General features: G+C 31.4%; 1 pseudogene; it reads right to left on the minus strand.

The window, feature by feature from the left end:
* LOC134692365 (methionine--tRNA ligase, cytoplasmic-like) overlaps nucleotides 1–26,173 on the minus strand; it is a 131,970-nt pseudogene that overhangs the window by 88,283 nt on the left and 17,514 nt on the right.

Here is a 26,173-nt window from a genome sequence, read left to right on the forward strand (position 1 = left end):
GATCAAAAGGTTACATAAAAAACAAATGCAAGACATTATTGATTATTCTGAAAAAATTAATGTAGATGGCGCAATTTTATTTTTAGACTTTACTAAAGCTTTCGACTCACTTGAGTGGTGCTTTATGTTTGAATCTTTAAAAAATTTTGGTTTTAAAAAAGAATTCATAAAATGGGTTGAAACTATGTGTACATACATAAAAGGATGTATTTTAAATAATGGATGGGTGTCTGCCCCCTTCAATATATTTCGTGGGATTAGACAAGGATCTCCGTTATCTTCGTTAATTTTTGTCTTGTGTGTTGAAGTAATGGCAATTAAATTAAGAGAAAATAAAGAATTAAAAGGATTTGAAATCAAATTAGATGGAAAATCTTGCTCACTAAAAATATGTCAACTGGCAGATGATACTCAATTGTTTTTAAAAACACTCATAGATATAAGTATTGCCCTTAATATCATTGAAACTTTTGGAAGCCTTTCTGGGCTCAAACTGAATAGAAACAAAACAGAAGGCTTATGGCTTGGCAAATATAAAAAGTCAAAAGATAAATTTGAAAATTTAAACTGGAAACAAGACCACATTAAAAGTCTAAGAATATATTTTGGATACGATTATCAAGAATGTCAAAAATTAAACACAGAGAAACAAATGGATAAATGTGAAAAATTGATTCAAGGATGGAATAAATGAAACTTAACATTAATAGGAAAAATTACTGTAGTAAAGTCCCTTATTTTACCAAACCTAACATACACAGCATCATGTATGATAATAACCCATGAAATAAAACAAAAGTTCAAAAATTTAATATATAATTTTATATGGAGCGGAAAAAAAGATAGAATTAAACGCTCTATATTATGTAAACCATATCTTGATGGAGGATTAAAAATGATTGATTTAGACTCCTTTATAAAATCCTTGCAAGTTAGATGGGTTTCAAAACTAATAAAAAATGAAAACGATAACTGGAAAATTATTCCAAGATTTTATCTTAATAAATTTGGGAAAGATTTTCTTTTATTCAGAATGAATTTAACAAATGTAAATTTGCTTAATAAAATAGAGTATAAATCCTTGCCTGAATTCTATAAAAAAATAATTGAAACTCGGGTAGAAGTAAAAGGAGGTCAAACTATCACTCCAAAAAACTTTCTTGAAGTTAGAAAACAAATTATATGGGGAAATAATCTTATCGAAGAAAATGGGAAATGTCTGTTTTTTCAAAATTGGATTAGCAGTAATATTTTGTACATCAATAATATAATAGATGAAAACGGACACATCTCATCAAAAACTGTACTAAAAAATCTAAAGAACAAACAAGATTGGATTAGAGAATTTTCTTTGGTTAAAAATGCTATACCAAAACACTGGCAAAATATTTTAAAACAAGAAAGCTCTTATAAAACTGTTGTCAATATAAATCAGTGAACTTAAATATGCTACTAAAACATGAAATTTCACCAGACACAAGCAACAAAGAAATATACACCTCCTTACAAAGTCAATTTTACAAATGATAAACCAACAGGAATTTTAATATGAGAAAGAATTCTGCATAAAAAAATGTCTACAAAATTTAAATCTACATTCAACTTTATTTTTAACTACCTTGAAAACAATAAATTTAAAATGTTTAAATGGAAAATAATGCATTATATATTAGTCTGTAATGAATTACTTGATAAATGGAAAATAGTACAGAGTAGTTTGTGCTTCCATTGTAACAACATGATGATTATAAACATTTCTTTTTTTCCTGTTCATATAATGTTCAGTGTTGGCACAAAGTTGACCAGCTTTTAACACTATTAAAAGTTGATAAGCATATATTCAGTCTTGAAAGTTTAGGAACTGGCTATAAAATTGAAGATGAAGATTATTTTGATATGAACTATTTATTAACTATAATTTACTTTTCAATTTATAAAGCACATTACAGGTCTGACAAGAAAGACAAGGTCATTGATATTTTTTAAAATATTCCAAAATGAAATCAGGGACATAATTAATGTAAATAAAATTAGAAAAAATAAAAATAAGAGAATCATACTTAAAACTTTGGAATATTTCGAATTTTTATAATTGCGAAGCAAATTCAAGCTGTGACCTAGTTAGTTCATGACTGCACATGACATGTGTCCGGTCAGGTGATATGCATCAAGTGAAATTCGCTATTCTACTCTTTTTGTCATGTTTATATATAATTTATCATATCTATTATAGCTACACTGAATTAGTTTGGTTATTAGTTTACACAATACAATGCTTGGATACTGCATTCATGTATCGTTAATTATACCACGTGTACTTTCGATCCTTTTTTTATCTTTGGTTTGATCGCAAAAAAATACCATTACTGGAAAAAATTATGTTGTTTATATAATGTGTAAAAAAAAAATTGTCTTACCTATTCATTTAAGACTCCTTTTCACAATTACGCGGAGTAAACCAACAAAAAATTTCGAAATTCTACTCTCGGCTGAAAAGTCATGCTGTCAGTATCAAGGATCATCATCAATTTCACGGTTCAGTGAAGCTTCAATAAATAAATCATATACAGTTTGGGTTAAGAAACGTACCGTATTCCGGTATGAAATTGTACTCTGTAGAACTGTTATTATGAATGTAATAAATACAACTAACTTTATAGATATACTTATTGAATATTTTCCCCTAAATATTCAATGATTAATTTAAGGGATACTTAATTGAAGCTGTAGATTGAGTAAATTTTTAACAGCAAAAGTGCAATAAAACTTTGATAAATTTAAAAAAAAAAAAGAAAAAAAAAAAAAAAAAAAAATTCCTTACTTTATCATTACTTTATAGAGAAATATACTGCTCCAATAATGCAAACAAATATTTCCCTTTGAACTTAACTTAGCACTGTCTAACAAATACACTTTGAAGCTACATCTCTATATTAAGTTAATTCAAGGAAATTATTTTATTAAACTACTGTAAGCTACTGCTTTCTTCTTATCTTTTGTAGATTAAGCAATGCTTGCATACAATGATGTCATGTTTGAGGGTTATGCCATTCTGTACTGTTGAATAATTTTCTCAAAATTTAATCAGTATTTTTTTTAATGTAACAAAATTTAAGAGTGCAGTTAATTTTTTTTCAGGACAAAATAATGCCCACTCATTTACCACAGACACAACCTACTGATATCTAAGAAAACATACTCTTTTAGGCTTTGTCTTAGGTGCTGGCTGCCCAGCAAACATCTTTTTAAATTCCTCTATTTTACAAGCTTCTATTTTCTGGAACAATGGACTTGGCTGCAAAAAAAAATACTTCATGATTCATACTAAATCTATATATAGTGAAACCTGATTAAACAGAACCCTGAATAAACCGGAAACCTGTCTAATCCAAACTTGTTCCGAAGACTAATCATATCACATTTTATGCATTGTGAATCTGAAGAAACCGAATACCTGCCAAAACCGAACAAAATCTTAAGTCCCGAAAGGGTTCGGTTTAGTCAGGTTTTACTGTATATGACCCAAGAAAACATAGCACAACCTATGTCCTTTTCCAAAATATGTTTTCATTTATGTAGATAACACAATAAAGAAATATAGCATAACGCTGTGTTGAAGACCCATTGGTGGCCTTCAGCTGTTGTCTGCTCTTTAGATGTGTTGTTGTCTTTTTAACATATTCCCTATTTCCATTCTCAATTTGAAATAAACAGTAATTTGTAAAAGAATGAAAATTTATACCTAAATGAATTCTCAGGAAAATTAAGTTGACAAGACTTTGTTCTACCGCCAATACTTGTCATTCAAAATTTTGGCATCATAAAGATTAGAGAACTCCAAAAGTACACTACATTTACTGTGGATTTATTTATTTTCGTCACGTGGGTACCAATTTTCATGGATTAAGGAAATCTTACATATTTGTGGATATTTAATTTCGTGGTTTTGCTGAAATCTGAATACAAGACTATAGAAAATTTGCTATTTGTTGAACATTTTATTTCATGGTTTATCTGTTCCCACGAAATCCACGAAAATTGATATCCAACGAATAATAATGAATTTACAGTAAATGAGAAGATGTGTTGTGAGTGCACGTGCCAATGAGACAACTCTCCATCCAAGTGATTAAATGACTAGTGTAAAACAATTGAAACAGGAAAACCAATGGTCTAATCTATATAAAACACATATGAACCACACTAACAAACAACAACCACTGAACAATAGGCTCCTGACTTAGAGTAAGTGCATAAAATAACCTACTTTTAAAATTGCTCTAATTATGTACAAATAGATCTACATTTGATCTCATTGTTCACAAGTAACTGAGATCAACACAACAGCAGCTGAATGACGTGTCCTCTACAATTGACATTACAACTTAAAATATACATATACTTTTATAAATTGTTACTTGGATGGAGAGTTGTCTCATTGGCACTCATACCCCATCTTCCTATATCTATATATAAGTAAGGTGAAAGTTTCTTACCTTTCCTATTTTATGTCCCGGTGGCAGGTGGCATACAAACTCTCTACATATATATCAAAGTAAGGTGAAAGTTTCTTACCTTTCCTATTTTATGTCCTGGTGGCAGGTGGCATACAAACTCTCAACATATATATCAAAGTAAGGTGAAAGTTTCTTACCTTTCCTATTTTATGTCCTGGTGGCAGGTGGCATACAAACTCTCTATACACAACATAAGAGTCTGGTGGGGTGTTTAACTGTGTCTGTATAGTCTGACTTGTCTCTGGCATATAGGGTTGTAGTAACACAGACAAAAGATTGGCAATGTTGACAGCTAAACTAACAACTGTTCCCGATCTTGACCTAAAGATAAGAGTATACAACTTAAAGGTGGATCAGGGAACATAGCTAGTTCATTTATATATTTCAGATTTTAGTATGACGTTCATTATTACTGAACTGGGAAATTTTTTTATTTAGGGGCAAGCTGAAGTACGGCTCCTGGTGCAGGATTTTTCTCATGGTGTTGAAGACCCATTGGTGGCCTTCAACTGTTTTCTGCTCTTTGGTGTGGTTGTTGTCTCTTTGACACATTCCCCATTTCCATTCTCAATTTTTTATCTATATGTAACCTCTTTATATAAAGTAATAGTTATTGCAGTATTAACATATTTTATCAATTTTGTCATCTTGGGTTGTAAAACCAATACAAATAACACATAACAATCAAAAACAAGTTACTGTCCATGTTCACATTAATCCATCTATAGATTTCCAAATTATACAATTTCTCGTTTATTAGCTGGTAATAATAACAAATAGACACATGTAAATAACTTACTTGTCGTCTGCGCTACCTTTAACTAAGACCCATGGTTTGTTAGACTGCATGAACTAGTTCCCTAATCTGGATATGCTCATTATGTTACGTATGGAGTCTCTCAATCTAAAATACAGGAATGCAACTGTGACTTTTATTGCAAAAAAAAATCAATTTGATTTGTTGGTAAAATCATAAGCATGATGTTTTAATTTGAAAACACATTTTATCTTAAAGTATTTCTCTGAAAGTTTTAGGTTTTTATTGAAAGAGCTTTTTTTCTCTCTTTTTTTTGGTAAAAAAAAATGAACACATTTTTCAATTTGCATTTGCACTGCTAACATTGTTGATCATTGTTAACCGACTGTGCTTTGCTGTCAATTTGTAAGATAAAATATCTTACCATTTAAAGTGTTATAACTGATGAAATAACCTACAGGTCCTCAGAATTTGACTTATATGTAGTTCGAACTCACATTGCCTGTTCCATATTATCAATGTATGTTTGTAATTCCCTGTTTATAAGGGCCAACAGCTCCTTATCTTCATCTCTAAGATTCATTTCCTGGATAACTCCACAACATTTGTCACTGAGAAACTTCAACCCCCTAGCAATTTTTTTTTTTAATCTTACTGTTAACATCAAATATATAAATGTCTTTTTTGTGAACAAAAAAAACCCATTCTTATTGTCATTTTTTTATTTTTTTATATATTGTTTGAACATCATGCATTTCATATAGTATTTGTTTTTTTAAATAACTATATTGAGTAACCTGAATGCATTCAATGGCCTTTGTTAGTCTTGTATTATTTTTAATTTTAGTTTTGTGTGTATAATTTGGAGTTTAGTATGGCGTTCATTATCACAGAACAGGTATATATATTTGTTTAGGGGCCAGCTGAAGGATGCCTCCGGGTGCAGGAATTTCTTGCTGCATTGAAGACCTATTGGTGACCTTCTGCTGTTGTCTGTTCTGTGGTCGGGTGATTGTCTCTTTGACACATTCACTATTTCCATTCTCAATTTTAATGTATAGGATAAAGTAATTTTCTTCTTTTACTATTAAATGTAGGGCTATGTCTTTTGATTTTCTATTTTCTACAATGTTATGATAATCACTGATTTTACTTTTAAATTATTCCACATCTTGACTTCTGGTTTGAATACATACTTAATGTCTTAGATTCAGATTCTTTTACCTGTTAATGAAGTTTCCAAGATTGTTTAGAAGTTCACTGTTATTTTTCAACAAGAAATCATCCCAACTGAAGCTGCTATCCTGCAATGAATATGAGCCTTTAAAATTATAACTTTGATGTAATCGGTACAAACTTCTAAAACAACTTTATTTATTAACACAAGTGACCATTAAAAATGTATTCAAGTGTCATTTCATAATTCATATTTTTTTAACAGCCTTTGTCTAACCTATAACTAAATTAAATTGAACTAATTGCTTTAAACCAAAATTATAAATTTCCAACAAGTTCCTGTTTACTGTAAATTTAGAAACTACTGCCAGGTTTTTAATAATGCTAATAATGCCACTGGTTGAGTTTTGCAATATTTAGAACTTGCATTCTGATATTGGATACATATATCTGTTAGCAGCTTTTCCTGCACTCCCAATAATTAATTGTGTATATTTGTCCATTCTTCAAAAATTGCAATTATAAATGTATGCAATAATTTTAGAATCTACAATGTATATCAAATATAAAATAAATCATTACTGTAAAAAAAATATAGATCTTTATTTGTAATGTTTCTTGTGCATGGATTGAACAGACAAGCTCAGTAATAACAGGCTTATGGTACAGCAGTGTCCCTCTAAACTAAGAATATATCCTCTTACTTGATGATAAAGCTTCATACAGAATATGAATGAATTTTACCTGTGATTCTGGCCTGACATACAGTAAGTAAAATCTGAAGATATCAGCAGGTAGCCCTGTGTCCTTGGCTGGGTTTCCAAACACATCTGTTCCACGACTTCTTGAAAATTTGCCATCTTCGTAGTTCAGGTACTCTAGTGGAAGAAAAGAAAATTATCTTTATATGATATCAAATTATAACTTTCAATGTCATTAACAAGTTACTGTAGATTCATTATTATTCGTTGGATACCAATTTTAGTGAATTTCGTGGGTACAGATGAGCTACAAAATTGAATGTTCAAACGAATGATAAAATTTTCTATTAGGTTTGTATGAAAACTTAGGCAAAACCATGAAATTAAATATACATGAAAGTTTTCATTCATCCATGAAATTTGGTACCCAAGCTGGTTCCTAAACAAAAATGTGATACTCAACCAATTGCATTTATGAAAACTTCATGATTAGTTCTGAATTTACAGTATCAAGTTGATATAATTAAAACTGTGGCCTTGAAATCAGGAAACAAATTATAAAAAAGTTCCAGTTTTTAACTTCATCGAAATATGTCTACCACCAAACAATTTTTTTTTTAATTTTTCATTATCAAAAGGTTAATATGTGAGTCATTCACTTTTATTAAATCTGGAAAATTTCTTTAAAAAACATATTCTAAAGATTATTGTCCTGCTAAATGTTATATTTTATTCATTATCACATTTCTGAAGGAAACTTAACCATTCAATTAACACTTTTAACTGGAAACCTTTATTTGCATTTTCTTTTTTATAAATATTAATCTTATAAAGTAATATATATTTAAACAATATACACATTATGTGCTTGGATAATTAAAAGGGCCTTCAATATTATTAGTGTATGTTTTAGCAGGAAAAAAATGCTGTTTAGGCAACAAAAAAATAACTGCTTGATTCCTCGTGTATAAACCATTTTATCACCAGATAATTTATTCAATAAAGCGAGAAAAAATCTTATTGTTAACCGGTACCCATTTATTAGATAAATAAAAGAATCATGACAAATTACAATGTCAAAACAGCAAATTGTCTTTTGACATGTTCATAATTGCAACAACCAATACGGTGGCCTTCAGATCAGCAACCATATTAGGTACCATTTTTTAACTTCTGAGTCATATGTCACCAAACAATTAGCATTTTCTTTTTTATATAAATTAATCTTTTAAATTAATATATATTTAAACAATTTACACATTGTGTCCTCCGATTAATTAAAGGGCCTTCAATATTGGCAGAATATGTTCAAGGTAGAAAAACGGGCCGTTATAGCAACAATAAAAATTTGACGGTGATTGCTAAAGTGAAACCATTCATTGAGAGTAATGGTATACTGACATAAGAGGGACATAAAAATAAAAATGCCATTTTTCGGATGAACTAACAATCAAAAATTTCTTGCACGTTGATCTTTTTACCGATTTCACGAAACACAGTGAATAACAAACTTTGTTTCACAGCTACACGTGGAATAAAAATGGCAAAACACATTACACGAAAATAACCCTTTACCACCCTCACATAAGGGCTATCTAACCACAGTAACTCCAAATGGAACTTTTGTTAGTGGAAGCCATATGAATTATGTGTATCACTAGGAAAAAATTATGACAAATAAAAAATATAGTATGCCAAAATATAAATTACAGATTATCGTTGATCATCTCAACGAGAGCGATTTTCTCGCTTGAGCCTGTACGGCGAAAGCGAGAAAAGCAATCGAGTTGAGATGACCAATGATAATCTGTTTATTGCTATTTTATCTGTGTCAACGTTGTCAATTTCATTAGCAACACTCTGTGTCTCCTTAGTTTCTAGTGATAATTTTCCACCTCAAGCAGGGAGTATGATATGTAAAATATCACAAAAAAAGATCAAAGGAAAAATGCACAAAATAGCTATGATTAACAGTATATGATGATGATCCTATGGATGGGTCATCATCAAACACTGTTAGTTATGTGTTTTGCATAAACTATACTTTTTACAACCCATTTATCGTAGGATTATTTTCTTATTTTAGCAAAAGTTTCGTTGATATGATAGAGTAATTTTATAGAAGATTTAGGGAAAAAATTACAAGTATGGATAATGGATGATTGATGACAATCAAAAATGCCAAGTAATGGTCCACAAGGTCGGGTGAGCTAATAATGAGGTCAAACACTACTAACAAAAGTAAGATGCATACTTAAGACTATTAAAACAGTCATATATATATTAAAACAGTCATATATATGTTAGCGGCAATAAGTGAAGTTAGGCATTAAGCTTAAATCCTAGGCAATAAGCTAACGCCTAGGCATTAAGTTTTTGCCTGAAATTTTGAGGCATTAAGCTTATTTCCTGAAATCTGATGATGAGTATTCAACCTATTGCCAAACATAAATTAAGGCAATAAGTGAAATCTGGAATTTATGTATATTCGGTGATTTATTCTTGATATAAAGGAGTTTCTTAATTATATTCTTAGGGACGACATCAAAAGATCGATGTAGGATAAAAAAACTTAAATCAAATAGTTTGGAATTGGGGGGGGGGCTTTGACCAGACCTGTGGACAAGTCTGCTATTGACCAGACCTGAGGACATATGACAGATTATCGTTATAAGAGTTTTCATATCAGACCTGAGCTTTCATTAAAATATGTAAACAACATTCGCATTGTTTTTCCACAGATATCATTTATTATTTACTCGCTAGACTCTACTAGATATTATACAAATGCTCTCTTTGATATACATATATTCTTATATAAATACAAAATGGCTATACGATCACACAGAGTTTTTTTTTATTAGAAGGCGGATAGAAAGGTTATCCAACGCATCGGAACAATATTCTTATATCACGGGATATCGGCAACATTGTCTACGTTACTTCGTTCCCCGTTGTTTACCTGTCCCTTCCTAAATTTTACTTTATGCATAAATTTATACTTGCATGGATATTTCATTGATATTCAACTTGTTTGCATTGGATTTACTATTCTATTTCCCGCAGAATATTATAACAGAAATTGTACTGTGTCCGTAAGCATACGGTGTGGTAAAACTATCAACAATCTCGTCAAATTTCGTCAGATTTATTGAGAGATTTGTCATTGCCGATATTTATATGGGACGTCCTAAAACTATACTCAATGCGCACTTTAATGAAATAGTTGCCACTTGACGTTTAACTATAAACAAAATCAATCAACCGACATAATAGATTCCAAGAAGAGAACCTCGTATACTTTTTTTTATTAAATCATTTTAAATAGTACAAATGAATTCAGACATGTCAGTGTTGGTACTTTGATGATGTGGCATAATAGTTTTGTTTTACACGTACACCATCATGAACTCCTATATATGATGTGACTGTTATTGTGAATAAAGAGATGAAATTCTGACATTTCTCAATTTATTCAGAATATTTTTTGCATTAATAGTTTTCCAATATTATTGATTATGTGTACATTAACGGTCCTACTAAAATGTGAACAGGAGCGCCAGGAGAAGACATTAAGGCGCTCGGTATAATGGTATGCGGGTATATAGATTTGCAAATAAAAGTGCACATATGATCAGTTTTGGTCAAATTGTTTTGTTTTCCAAGTCAGCATGAGGTATTCAAACTACTGAAATTTTGTTACGTATCAATATTTTGAATAAAAGGAGGACACGCTGGTATCCTAAATTTATGCGAACAAAAATTTGTTGTTATTAAATTGCAATATTGCTGTCCATTGTCATGATTGTATTATACATTAAATCCTGATATAAAAAAAAAGACTGATTTACTGTCCGGGTATATAGATTTTCAAATTAAAGTGCACATATGGTCAGTTTTGGTGGATTCGCGGTCAAATAATTTTGTTGTACAAGTCAGCTGGAGGTATCAAATCTACTGAAATTTTGTTACATATCAATATTTTGAATGAAAAGAGGACATGCTGGTATCCTAAATTTATGTGAACTAAAAATTTGTTGTTATTATATTGCAATATTGCTGTCCATTGTCATGATTGTATTATACATTAAATCCTGACATTAAAAATATGGCTGATTTACTATGCGGGTATATAGATTTTCAAATTAAAGTGAACAAATGGTCAGTTTTGGTGGATGCAGTTAAATAATTTTGTTGTACAAGTCAGCAGGAGGTATCAAAACTACTGAAATTGTGTTACGTATCAATATTTTGAATAAAATGAGAACATGCTGGAATTCTAAATTTATGTGAACAAAAATTTGTTGTTATTATATTGCAATATTGCTGTCCATTGTCATGATTGTATTATACATTGATTCCTGACATAAAAAAATATGGCTGATTAATACTATGCGGGTATGTCATGGTGTATATAGATTTACAAATTAAAGTGCACATATGGTCAGTTTTGGTAATGCGGTCAAATAATTGTGTTGTACAAGTCAGCTGGAGGTATCAAAACTACTGAAATTTTGTTACGTATCAATATTTTGAATAAAATGAGAACATGCTGGTATGCTAAATTTATGCGAACCATTTTTTTTGTTATTATATTGCAATTTTGCTGTCCGTTTACATGATTGTATTATACATTGAATCCTGACATAAAAAAATATGGCTGATTTACTATGCAGGTATATAGATTTACAAATTAAAGTGAATATATGGTCAGTTTTGGTGGATGCGGTCAAATAATTTTGTTGTACAAGTCAACTGGAGGCATCAAAACTACTGAAATTTTGTTACGTATCAGTATTTTAAGTAAAAAGATCACATGCTGGCACCCTTAATTTATGTTAACAAAAATTTGTTGTTATTATATTGCAATATTGCTGTCCATTGTCATGATTGTATTATACATTAAATCCTGACATTAAAAATAAGGCTGATTTACTATGCTGGTTTATAGATTTACAAATTAAAGTGCACATATGGTCAGTTTTGGTGGATGGGGTCAAATAATTTTGTTGTACAAGTCAACTGGAGGTATAAAAACTACTGAAATTTTGTTAGGTATCAATATTTTGAATAAAATGAGGACATGCTGGTATCCTAAATTTATGCGAACAAAAATTTGTTGTTATTATATTGCAATATTGCTGTCCATTGTCATGATTGTATTATACATTGAATCCTGACATAAAAAATATGGCTGATTTACTATGTGGGTATATAGATTTACAAATTAAAGTGCATATATGGTCAGTTTTGGTGGATGCGGTCAAATAATTTTGTTGTACAAGTCAACTGGAGGTATCAAATCTACTGAAATTTTGTTACGTATCAATATTTTGAATAAAATGAGGACATGCTGGTATTTTAAATTTATGCGAACCAAAATTTGTTGTTATTATATTGCAATTTTGCTGACCATTGTCATGATTGCATTATACATTGAATCCTGACAAAAAAAATATGACTGATTTACTATGTAGGTATATAGATTTACAAATTAAAGTGCATATATGGTCAGTTTTGGTGGATGCGGTCAAATAATTTTGTTGTACTAGTCAACTGGAGGCATCAAAACTACTGTGGCTGCATAGTTCAAGGATGTATAACTAACAAGGACGTATACACCTAACATCAAATATACTTCTTTTCAAAAATATACATAATATGATTGAATTTGATCTCGGAATATATATATATTGAGTGCCTGTTATCATTGTAACCGAGATCGTTTTTATAATAGATATATTGTCAGATCACAGATAAATTTGTGTTTCGTTCTGTTCGTACTTATTTTAAAATATTTGTATTTAATCCTGTTCATAAAACGGAAGTATTAATTTTCAAATTACTTTATTTTCGATGTTTATACTACGAAACAAAGATATTAAAAATCTTTTTTTTTTTAATTATCGAAGAGCGGTCCTGGTTACAAGTTAACTTAGTGTTGAGCAGACCAGTCAAAAGTTAACTTGGGAACAGGTCTGGTTTTGATCGAATTTGTCCAAGCATAAGTTAACTTTGTGGCAGGACTGGTTTCCAAGTTTACTATAATCTAACCAGGTGCTCCGCAGGGCGCAGCTTTATACGACCACAGAGGTCGCACTCTGAACAGTTGGGGCAAGTATGGACACAACATTCAAGCTTAATACAGCTCTGAATTTGGATTGTGATCAAATTCTTGACATACTATGAGTTTCTGACACAAAACAAATGTCAAGATCTTACAAATCTATTATGCAATATTGTGCAATTAAAGATTTCTTCTTCAAACTTTTCAAAAATGTGGAATTTGAGAAACTCAGAATTTTTTTTGGAAAACTATCACCCCTTTTTTTTGCAATAACCCCTAAACTTATTACTAACCATCCCTTAATGGTATGGACACTTGTGGTATAATTCAGAGAGATTCATCCACTTAAACACAAGTTATTGTTTGAAAACTACAAAAATGCTTATTTTGGGCCCCCTTTTGGACCCCTTATTCCTAAACTTTTTGGACCATAACCCCCAAAATCAATCCCTACTTTCATTTAGTGGTATTAAACCTTCTGGTAAAACTTTATAGTGATCCATTCACTTAATCTAAAGTAATTGTCCGGAAAACCTAGTTTTTCCCCTTTGTTTACCCTAATTTCGCCTTTTTTTTTGTCCCTGATTCCAAAACATTTTGAGCCATAACCCCCAAAGTCATAACTAACCATCCCTTCATGGTATGGAAACTTGTGGTGGAATTTCAGAGAGATTAATACACTTACTTAAAAAAAATCAATCCTAACCTTCCTTTAGTGGTATTAAACCTTCTGGTAAAAATGTATAGAGATCCATTCACTTAATCTAAAGTTTTTGTCCGGAAAGTAAATGTGTCTTCGGACGACGACGACGACGACATGATACCATTATACGACGCAATTTTTTTTGCGGTCGTATTAAAAGGTATGAAATTTTTACCATTGGAGATTTTGAGAGTTTGATAGCTAAAGTCAACAAGAATGATGAGGTAAATTTAAAAATTTATGTCTTCCTAGATAATTCTATGGTATTTTGATTTGAAGGATTTTCAATTAAATCACACTTTTTGGTGCACCCTGTAAACTGCAAAGTGACAATGGTCCAGAATTCACAGCTTTGGTCATATCCGAGTTAAAATTAATGTGTTCAGAACTTGTTGTTCATGGGAAGCCAAGACTTTCCTGAGCACAGGGTAGAGCGATCGAATGGAGATATCAATGACATGCTAACTGAATGGATGAGGGACAATGAAGCAACGAAGTGGTCAACTGGCATCAAAACTGACTTTCTCGCCCCTTTTCCCTCTTTTAAAAAAATCCAGGATCTGCACACGAAGAATCAGATGCAGATCAATGCCACAAAGACCGTTCAAAATCCCCATGCATATGCAACACGGATTCATTTTGTATTCCACTGTAAGTAATTGCAAATAACTAATTATTCTACAAATATTGTTTTATCGATATTTCAATGAATTTAATTCATTCAGTTCAATGATACGGGCAATGCTGCTGTAGCTTCAACATTTGGAAAACTCCTAGGAACATTTGGATCAAATGAGATAGGCATCTCATGAGATGAGCATCTGTAGGCGAAATTGAATTCTAGAATACGAAATCAATTGTGAAACAAGTTGTGTTCGTGTGGCAGCAACCCATCAGTCATCGTCATTTTCAAATACGCATGTAAATCAAAATGTTTAAGTAGCTGGTGCAGATGCACGATAAACAGGAGACAGTGCAAACGCAGTTTCACAATTTTGATAACAAATGATTTTAACTCAAATTTCTATCAAGTTATCATATTTTTTACGGTATTACTTGATGATTTTTGATGTAAAGGATAACAAATTTAATTAGTGATTTTATTTCCGGTAGATGATATTTTAAACTTCAGTTCTCCTAATGGTATTATGTAACACATGTAAAAAAAAATAAATGAATAAATATCTTGATTTGCTCACATTTATATTTTATGCAATAAGCTTAATGCCTGCACACATTTTTTTAGCTTAAATCCTAGGGTTTAAGACTAATGCCAAACATCATTTAGGCATTAGACTTACTGCCTAGGCGTTAGCTTATTGCCTTGTAGTTAAGCTTAATGCCTAATTTCACCTATTGCCACTAACATATACATTAAAACAGTCATATATTAAGATTGCGAATCAAATCTTTCTACCTCATTAAACATGTTAAATATCAATCAGATGAAATAGTCATTGCTGTTTTAGCAAGGTCATTTGCCAACAGATCAAGTACTTATTTTTAACCTTCAGAGTTTAGTCATATACAATAAATTTATATAAAAAAAAGCCTTTTTGATATAAAGTTACTGTTTAAGTTATTAGCATTTATTAAAAAGGAGATTTTCTGCTTTACAAATTATCCAAAGATCAACCATCAATTCTCTTTTACAGATCATTGCAAAAATTTTGAATGTCAATATCAAATCAATTGTCACATTTCATGGAATATTGAAAACTTCACGGACACTTTAATAGGTGATCTGTTTTTGTCTCTATTTTGTCCTTCATATGATAATAACCTTATCAGTTTAATCTATATCTAGTTTTAAAAGGAATTCAATTATCAAACGCCGTAAAATTGTACACATTTTAATGGTATCTTTAAACAACAGTAGAAAACTGACATATCAGCAAGTGTCCTTGCACTTATTATATTTGAAACAAGAAGAGAAACAAATACAAATAAACCAAAATATTTGCTTCTACAGTTTTTCTCCATCTTCAATACTTTCAACCAAACACTTATAATTATTTATAAGTAGGTAACTGACATTTTCAGCCATAGAGACTATTCGCTGATCATTTCTGCCATTTAAAGTTTATCTCTAGTATAATGATTTTCAAAAAAAAAGCCAAAATTCAGAAAATTGGCAAAAATCATTATTAACAGCTAATTTGTTCATCATTTAAATGTTACTCTCAAAGTTATTAACATTTACTAAATGGAAGTTTCTAATTTACAAATTATCCAAAGATCAAAATCAAGTTCAACTATAAATCTTTATCTCCAGGTAAAAAAACTTTTTCTCCAGGCAAATTTGACTCTCCAAGTAATTAGCATTTGAGCTGAATTAGGTAGAAATTGACCATATGCAAATTTTAATAAATATCAATACATCTGTTAAACTATTTCTGTTTGAAACAATCTCCTAGCAATGTCTGCAAAAGTGCAACGGTTTGAAAATTGAGTTTGTTATAAGAAGCTTTGGGTTTTCCAATAATTTTGGCTAAAGCATCACTGAATAGACATTGATTGTCGAAATACACATCTGGTGTTGAAAAATTGGTACATGTACTGTTCATGTTATTATTAAATTGGAAAATTTCTTATTTACCAATTATTCAAAGATCAACATCAAATCCCTTAACAGATCTTTTCCTGGTGGTAAAAGTTGTCATTTAAGGCAAATTTATCCATATGATTTTTTAAATGTAACTCTCCAAGTTTATATTTAGGAATTAATTTCTTCCTGTCCTGCTCTATGCACATTTTAACATGGGTAGGCATTATATTTGTTGGTATTTTACCCTGAGTGTTAGCAAGGTGTAAAATATGATCAAAAATAATGCCAACCCATTTTAAAAAGTGCATAGAGCATTCCATGAAGGAATTATTTCGATTCAAATAGGACACATACCGTACTTTTATAGGTCAAAGCATACGAAAATGTCTTAGGAATGTTTGGCTATTCCTGTTTCCTCCCCATGCATTATGAATATTTCCATATTAAATAAGTTTAAAAAATAATAGCAGAGTTAATTTATGATGTTTTAATAACAATATATCATAACATTTTATGTAAGCAGCTAAAACAAGTGAAACTGCGAGCTACTGCTCACTGATGATACCCCCGCCGCAAGTGGATAATATTAATAGTGTAAAAATATGGAAGTGTTCGGTAAACAGGAAGTTGTCGAGTGATGAATCTGAAAACGCATCACACGGTAAAGCTGACTTATATAAACCCTGAAACCAAATTTCAGAAATCCTTGTATTGTAGTTCCTGAGAAAAATGTGACGAACATTTTCAACTTGGCTATCATGTGTAAAATCATACAAGTGTTCGGTAAACAGGAAGTTGTCGAGTGATCAATCTGAAAACGCATGACACGGTAAAGCTGACTTAGATAAACCCTGAAACCAAATTTCAGAAATCCTTGTATTGTAGTTCCTGCGAAAAATGTGACGAAAATTTCAACTTGGCTATCATGTGTAAAATCATACAAGTGTTCGGTAAACAGGAAGTTGTCGAGTGATCAACCTGAAAACGCATCACACGGTATAGCTGACTTGAATGAACCCTGAAACTAAATTTCAGAAATCCTTGTATTGTAGTTCCTGAGAAAAATGTGACGGAAATTTTCAACTTGGCTATCATGTGTAAAATCATACAAGTGTTCGGTAAACAGGAAGTTGTCGAGTGATCAATCTGAAAACGCATCACACGGTATAGCTGACTTAGATAAACCCTGAAACCAAATTTCATAAATCCTTGTATTGTAGTTCCTGAGAAAAATGCGACGAAAAATATTTATGGGACGGACGGACTGACTGACCGAAGGACAGACAGAGGTAAAACAGTGTACCCCCCCTTTTTTAAAGCGGGGGTATAATAAATTTATTTTACTAGGATAAACATGAAAATAGTGAGAATGTTTAAAGAAAGTTTGTGTTTATGTGTCAAACATATTTTGTGTTAATCAAAACATGGCTTTGTGTACAAGGTGAAATAATGACGTCACATACGAATAGCATTTTTTATGTAGGAAAGTTTCTAATTTACAATTTTTTAAAGATCAACATGAAATCCATTTACAGATTGATTCATGCTGGTAATAATCGTCATTCAAGTCAAATTATCCATATGATTAAAATATTACTCTCCAAGTTATAAGCATTTATTAAATGGGAGACTTTCTAAATTACAAATCATCCAAAGATCAACATCAAATCCTGATACAGATCACTGCCAAAATTGTGAATGTCAATACCTATTCAATCAATTGTCACATTTCAGGGGATACTTATCACTTAATGTCTTTATTTTATCCTTCATATATTCCAAACTGTTTTCAAAACCTTATCTGTTAATTTTTCTTTTGTCTTTATCTTATTCTTCATATGTTACAAACTGTTTTCAAAACCTCATCTGTTAATTTTCTTTTGGATTCATTCTTATCCTTCAAATGTTTGAAACTTTTTCCATAATCTTATCTGTTAATTTTACATCTAGTTATAGAGGAAATATAATTATTTATCACCTAAAGATTTTACACATTTCAAGGCCATCTTTAAACAATAATTATCCAACAATTTGGTCAATTGAACAACAAGCTATATATAAATTTTGACCTTCTGTATATTTCTGCCTTTGTCAGATTTTCTATATCTATAATGCACGATTTTCAATATTATAGAACAGGGCTTTCAAATCTTTTGAAATAAGGAGGCACCTTTAAATAAAGTAGCAACTACCTGTAGCTATCATGTGTAATTACCTGTATTTATCATGTGTATTTACCTGTAGCTATCATGTATAATTACCTGTAGCAATCATGTGTAACTACCTATAGCTATCATGTGTAATTACCTGTAGCTATCAGGTGTAATTATCCGTAGCTATCAGGTGTAATAACCTGTCGCTATCATGTGTATTTACCTGTAGCTATCAGGTGTAACTAAATGTAGCTATCAAGTTTAATAACCTATAGCTATCATGGGTAATTACCTGTAGCAATCATGTGTATTCACCTGTAGCTATCAAGTGTAATTACCTACAGCTATCATGTGTAATTACCTGTAGCAATAATGTGTATTCACCTGTAGCTATTAAGTGTAATTACCTATAGCTATCATGTGTAATTACCTGTAGCAATCATGTGTATTCACCTGTAGCTATCATGTGTAATTCCATGTTGCTATCAAGTATAACAAGTGAAACTGCGAGTTACTGCTCACTGATGATACCCCCGCCAAAGTAGATAATATTAATAGTGTAAAAATATACAAGTGTTCGGTAAACAGGAAGTTGTCGAGTGATGAATTTGAAAACGCATCACACGGTATAGCTGACTTATATAAATCCTGAAACCAATTTCAGAAATCCTTGTATTGTAGTTCCTGAGAAAAATGTGACGAAAATTTTCAACTTGGCTTTCATGTGTAAAATCATACAAGTGTTTGGTAAACAGGAATTTGTCAAGTGATCAATCTGAAAACGCATCACACGGTATAGCTGACTTAGATAAACCCTGAAACCAAATTTCAGAAATCCTTGTATTGTAGTTCCTGAGAAAAATGTGACGAAAATTTTCAACTTGGCTATCATGTGTAAAATCATACAAGTGTTCGGTAAACAGGAAGTTGTCGAGTGATCAATCTGAAAACGCATCACACGGTATAGCTGACTTAGATAAACATTGAAACCAAATTTCAGAAATCCTTGTATTGTAGTTCCTGAGAAAATGCGACGAAAAATATTCATGGGACAGACGGACTGACTGACGGGGGTATAATAAATTTATTTTACTAGGATAAACATGAAAATAGCGAGAATGTTTAAAGTAAGTTTGTGTTTATGTGTCAAACATATTTTGTGTTAATCAAAACATGGCTTTGTGTACAAGGTGAAATAATGACGTCACATACGAATAGCATTTTTTATGTAGGAAAGTTTCTAATTTACAATTTTTTAAAGATCAACATGAAATCCATTTACAGATTGATTCATCCTGGTAATAATCGTCATTCAAGTCAAATTATCCATATGATTTAAATATTACTCTCCAAGTTATAAGCATGTATTAAATGGCAGACTTTCTAAATTACAAATCATCCAAAGATCATCATCAAATCCTGATACAGATCACTGCCAAAATTGTGAATGTCAATACCTATTCAATCAATTGTCACATTTCAGGGGGTACTTATCACTTATGTCTTTATTTTATCCTTCATATATTCCAAACTGTTTTCAAAACCTTATCTGTTAATTTTTCTTTTGTCTTTATCTAATTCTTCATATGTTACAAACTGTTTTCAAAACCTCATCTGTTAATTTTCTTTTGGATTCATTCTTATCCTTCAAATGTTTGAAACTTTTTCCATAATCTTATCTGTTAATTTTACATCTAGTTATAGAGGAAATATAATTATTTATCACCTAAAGATTTTACACATTTCAAGGCCATCTTTAAACAATAATTATCCAACAATTTGGTCAATTGAACAACAAGCTATATATAAATTTTGACCTTCTGTATATTTCTGCCTTTGTCAGATTTTCTATATCTATAATGCACGATTTTCAATATTATAGAACAGGGCTTTCAAATCTTTTGAAATAAGGAGGCACCTTTAAATAAAGTAGCAACTACCTGTAGCTATCATGTGTAATTACCTGTATTTATCATGTGTATTTACCTGTAGCTATCATGTATAATTACCTGTAGCAATCATGTGTAACTACCTATAGCTATCATGTGTAATTACCTGTAGCTATCAGGTGTAATTATCCGTAGCTATCAGGTGTAATTACCTGTCGCTATCATGTGTATTTACCTGTAGCTATCAGGTGTAACTAAATGTAGCTATCAAGTTTAATAACCTATAGCTATCATGTGTAATTACCTGTAGCAATCATGTGTATTCACCTGTAGCTATCAAGTGTAATTACCTACAGCTATCATGTGTAATTACCTGTAGCAATAATGTGTATTCACCTGTAGCTATTAAGTGTAATTACCTATAGCTATCATGTGTAATTACCTGTAGCAATCATGTGTATTCACCTGTAGCTATCATGTGTAATTCCATGTTGCTATCAAGTATAACAAGTGAAACTGCGAGTTACTGCTCACTGATGATACCCCCGTCAAAGTAGATAATATTAATAGTGTAAAAATATACAAGTGTTCGGTAAACAGGAAGTTGTCGAGTGATGAATTTGAAAACGCATCACACGGTATAGCTAACTTATATAAATCCTGAAACCAATTTCAGAAATCCTTGTATTGTAGTTCCTGAGAAAAATGTGACGAAAATTTTCAACTTGGCTTTCATGTGTAAAATCATACAAGTGTTTGGTAAACAGGAATTTGTCAAGTGATCAATCTGAAAACGCATCACACGGTATAGCTGACTTAGATAAACCCTGAAACCAAATTTCAGAAATCCTTGTATTGTAGTTCCTGAGAAAAATGTGACGAAAATTTTCAACTTGGCTATCATGTGTAAAATCATACAAGTGTTCGGTAAACAGGAAGTTGTCGAGTGATCAATCTGAAAACGCATCACACGGTATAGCTGACTTAGATAAACATTGAAACCAAATTTCAGAAATCCTTGTATTGTAGTTCCTGAGAAAATGCGACGAAAAATATTCATGGGACAGACGGACTGACTGACGGGGGTATAATAAATTTATTTTACTAGGATAAACATGAAAATAGCGAGAATGTTTAAAGTAAGTTTGTGTTTATGTGTCAAACATATTTTGTGTTAATCAAAACATGGCTTTGTGTACAAGGTGAAATAATGACGTCACATACGAATAGCATTTTTTATGTAGGAAAGTTTCTAATTTACAATTTTTTAATGATCAACATGAAATCCATTTACAGATTGATTCATGCTGGTAATAATCGTCATTCAAGTCAAATTATCCATATGATTTAAATATTACTCTCCAAGTTATAAGCATGTATTAAATGGCAGACTTTCTAAATTACAAATCATCCAAAGATCATCATCAAATCCTGATACAGATCACTGCCAAAATTGTGAATGTCAATACCTATTCAATCAATTGTCACATTTCAGGGGGTACTTATCACTTATGTCTTTATTTTATCCTTCATATATTCCAAACTGTTTTCAAAACCTTATCTGTTAATTTTTCTTTTGTCTTTATCTAATTCTTCATATGTTACAAACTGTTTTCAAAACCTCATCTGTTAATTTTCTTTTGGATTCATTCTTATCCTTCAAATGTTTGAAACTTTTTCCATAATCTTATCTGTTAATTTTACATCTAGTTATAGAGGAAATATAATTATTTATCACCTAAAGATTTTACACATTTCAAGGCCATCTTTAAACAATAATTATCCAACAATTTGGTCAATTGAACAACAAGCTATATATAAATTTTGACCTTCTGAACATTTCTGCCTTTGTCAGATTTTCTATATCTATAATGCACGATTTTCAATATTATAGAACAGGGCTTTCAAATCTTTTGAAATAAGGAGGCACCTTTAAATAAAGTAGCAACTACCTGTAGCTATCATGTGTAATTACCTGAAGTTATCATGTGTATTTACCTGTAGCTATCATGTATAATTACCGGTAGCAATCATGTGTAACTACCTATAGCTATCATGTGTAATTACTTGTAGCTATCAGGTGTAATTATCTGTAGTTATCAGGTGTAATTACCTGTAGCTATCATGTGTATTTACCTGTAGCTATCAGGTGTAACAAAATGTAGCTAACAAGTATAACAAGTGAAACTGCTAGCTACTGCTCACTGATGATACCCCCGCCGCAAGTGGATAATATTAATAGTGTAAAAATATGCAAGTGTTCGGTAAACAGGAAGTTGTCGAGTGATGAATCTGAAAACGCATCACACGGTATAGCTGACTTAGATAAACCCTGAAACCAAATTTCAGAAATCCTTGTATTGTAGTTCCTGAGAAAAATGTTACGAAAATTTTCAACTAGGCTATCATGTGTAAAATCATACAAGTGTTCGGTAACCAGGAAGTTGTCGAGTGATCAATCTGAAAACGCATCACACGGTATAGCTGTCTTAGATAAACCATGAAACCAAATTTCAGAAATCCTTGTATTGTAGTTCCTGAGAAAAATGTGACGAAAATTTTCAACTTGGCTATCATGTGTAAAATCATACAAGTGTTCGGTAAACAGGAAGTTGTCGAGTGATCAATCTGAAAACGCATCACACGGTATAGCTGACTTAGATTAACCCTGAAACCAAATTTCAAAAATCCTTGTATTGTAGTTCCTGAGAAAAATGCGACGAAAAATATTCATGGGACGGACGGACTGACTGACGGAGGGACAGACATTATGTGTAAAATCATGCAAGTGTTCGGTTAACAGGAAGTTGTCGAGTGATCAATCTGAAAACGCATCACACGGTATAGCTGACTAAGATAAACCTTGAAACCAAATTTCAGAAATCCTTGTATTGTAGTTCCTGAGAAAAAGCCGACGAAAAATATTCATGGGACGGACGGACTGACTGACGGAAGGACAGACAGAGGTAAAACAGTATACCCCCCTTTTTTTAAGCGGGGGTATAATAAAGTTTATTTTACTAGGATAAACATGAAAATAGCTAGAATGTTTAAAGTAAGTTTGTGTTTATGTGTCAAACATATTTTGTGTTAATCAGAACATGGCTTTGTGTACAAGGTGAAATAATGACGTCACATACGAATAGCATTTTTTATGTAGGAAAATTTCTAATTTACAAATTTTTAAAGATCAACATGAAATCCATTTACAGATTGATTCATGCTGGTAATTATCGTCATTCAAGTCAAATTATCCATATGATTTAAATGTTACTCTCCAAGTTATAAGCATTTATTAAACGGGAAACTTTCTAAATTACAAATCATTCAAAGATCAACATCAAATCCTGATACAGATCACTGCCAAAATTGTGAATGTCAATACCTATTCAATCAATTGTCACATTTCAGGGGATACTTATCACTTAATGTCTTTATTTTATCCTTCATATATTCCAAACTGTTTTCAAAACCTCATCTGTTAATTTTCTTTTGGATTCATTCTTATCCTTCAAATGTTTGAAACTTTTTCCATAATCTTATCTGTTAATTTTACATCTAGTTATAGAAGAAATATAATTATTTATCACCTAAAGGTTTTACACATTTCAAGGCCATCTTTAAACAATAATTATCCAACAATTTGGTCAATTGAACAACAAGCTATATATAAATTTTGACCTTCTGAACATTTCTGCCTTTGTCAGATTTTCTATATCTATAATGCACGATTTTCAATATTATAGAACAGGGCTTTCAAATCTTTTGGAATAAGGAGGCACCTTTAAGTAAAGTAGCAACTACCTGTAGCTATCATGTGTAATTACCTGTAGTTATCATGTGTATTTACCTGTAGCTATCATGTATAATTACCTGTAGCAATCATGTGTAACTACCTATAGCTATCATGTGTAATTACCTGTAGCTATCAGGTGTAATTATCTGTAGCTTTCAGGTGTAATTACCTGTAGCTATCATGTGTATTAACCTGTAGCTATCAGGTGTAACAAACTGTAGCTATCAAGTGTAATTACCTATAGCTATCATGTGTAATTACCTGTAGCAATCATGTGTATTCACCTGTAGCTATCATGTGTAATTTTATGTTGCTATCAAGTATAACAAGTGAAACTGCGAGCTAATGCTCACTGATGATACCCCCGCCGCAAGTGGATAATATTAATAGTGCAAAAATATGCAAGTGTTCGGTAAACAGGAAGTTGTCGAGTGATGAATCTGAAAACGCATCACACGGTATAGCTGACTTATATAAATCCTGAAACCAAATTTCAGAAATCCTTGTATTGTAGTTCCTGAGAAGAATGTGACGAAAATTTTCAACTTGGCTATCATGTGTAAAATCATACAAGTGTTCGGTAAACGGGAAGTTGTCGAGTGATCAATCTGAAAACGCATCACACGGTATAGCTGTCTTAGATAAACCCTGAAACCAAATTTCAGAAATCCTTGTATTGTAGTTCCTGAGAAAAATGCGACGAAAAATATTCATGGGACGGACGGACTGACGGACAGACTGACGGACTGACGGAAGGACAGACAGAGGTAAAACAGTATACCCCCTTTTTTTAAAGCGGAATATTCATTGGACGGACGGACTGACTGACGGATCGACGGACTGACGGACTGACGGACTGACGGACTGACGGACTGACGGAAGGACAGACAGAGGTAAAACAGTATACCCCCTTTTTTAAAGCGGGGGTATAATTACCTGTTTCAGTCATGTATAACTACCTATAGCTATCATGTGTAATTACCTGTTGCTATCATGTGTTTGAAAACTGTGTAGTTATCGTTAGCTCCTAGCATTGTACACGGGAATATGACAGAATGGAATGGAACATTGTCTTTACCAAAGAAATTATACATATCAACCTGAAAACAAAGAATAAAATACAAAATATATTATACAAAAATAAAATATCATAATTTCTTATCTTAATATGCATATTCAATAATATAGGTCGCCGGATCACTGTCCCCTTTGTCAAGCTTTCTGCCACTTTGCTCAACAATTATTAATGAGCTGAATCTTAATTTTATAAATTGATTTTGTACTGAATGTTGCTATTCCATCACAATAACTAATCTTCAATGGTTTTGGACTTCCTATTTGGTCCTTTTTGTTTTGATTGCTCACAAATGAATTTATATTTTAGCTTCCAAGGTTTTTTGTCTTCAACTTTTTCTGATGAAGAAGATCTAGAAACATTACATTCATTAAAGTATATCCATCTCTTAATGATAGTTATCTGACATCAGTATTAAAACTGTGCGGTAGTTCATTTCCTGGTTTATACATGGCTCATAAAGACGAATAGACTGGTCCTCTAACTTTATAGAGTACTACCTTGTCTGGATTATTCCACCATTGCTCCCAATGCTCTGTGTAATTGGCTGTTATTGAAATATATCAAATGGGTGCATCAAACAATACATAGAACACCTGTCAAAAAGGACAATTATACATACATATAGGTCTTTTTCATACATACAGCAACTGTGAAAAGAAAGAATCCTTATACATAAAACTCCTGTGAAAGGTCAAATATATGTTTACCTGTATGTAGGAATCTTCATGCATAAAACATCTGTTTTAAAAAAAGTTTTTTTTATCAAAAGCTTTTTATAACTATTTTCA

Source organism: Mytilus trossulus, chromosome 12, assembly GCF_036588685.1.
Source record: "Mytilus trossulus isolate FHL-02 chromosome 12, PNRI_Mtr1.1.1.hap1, whole genome shotgun sequence".
Taxonomy (NCBI): domain Eukaryota; kingdom Metazoa; phylum Mollusca; class Bivalvia; order Mytilida; family Mytilidae; genus Mytilus; species Mytilus trossulus.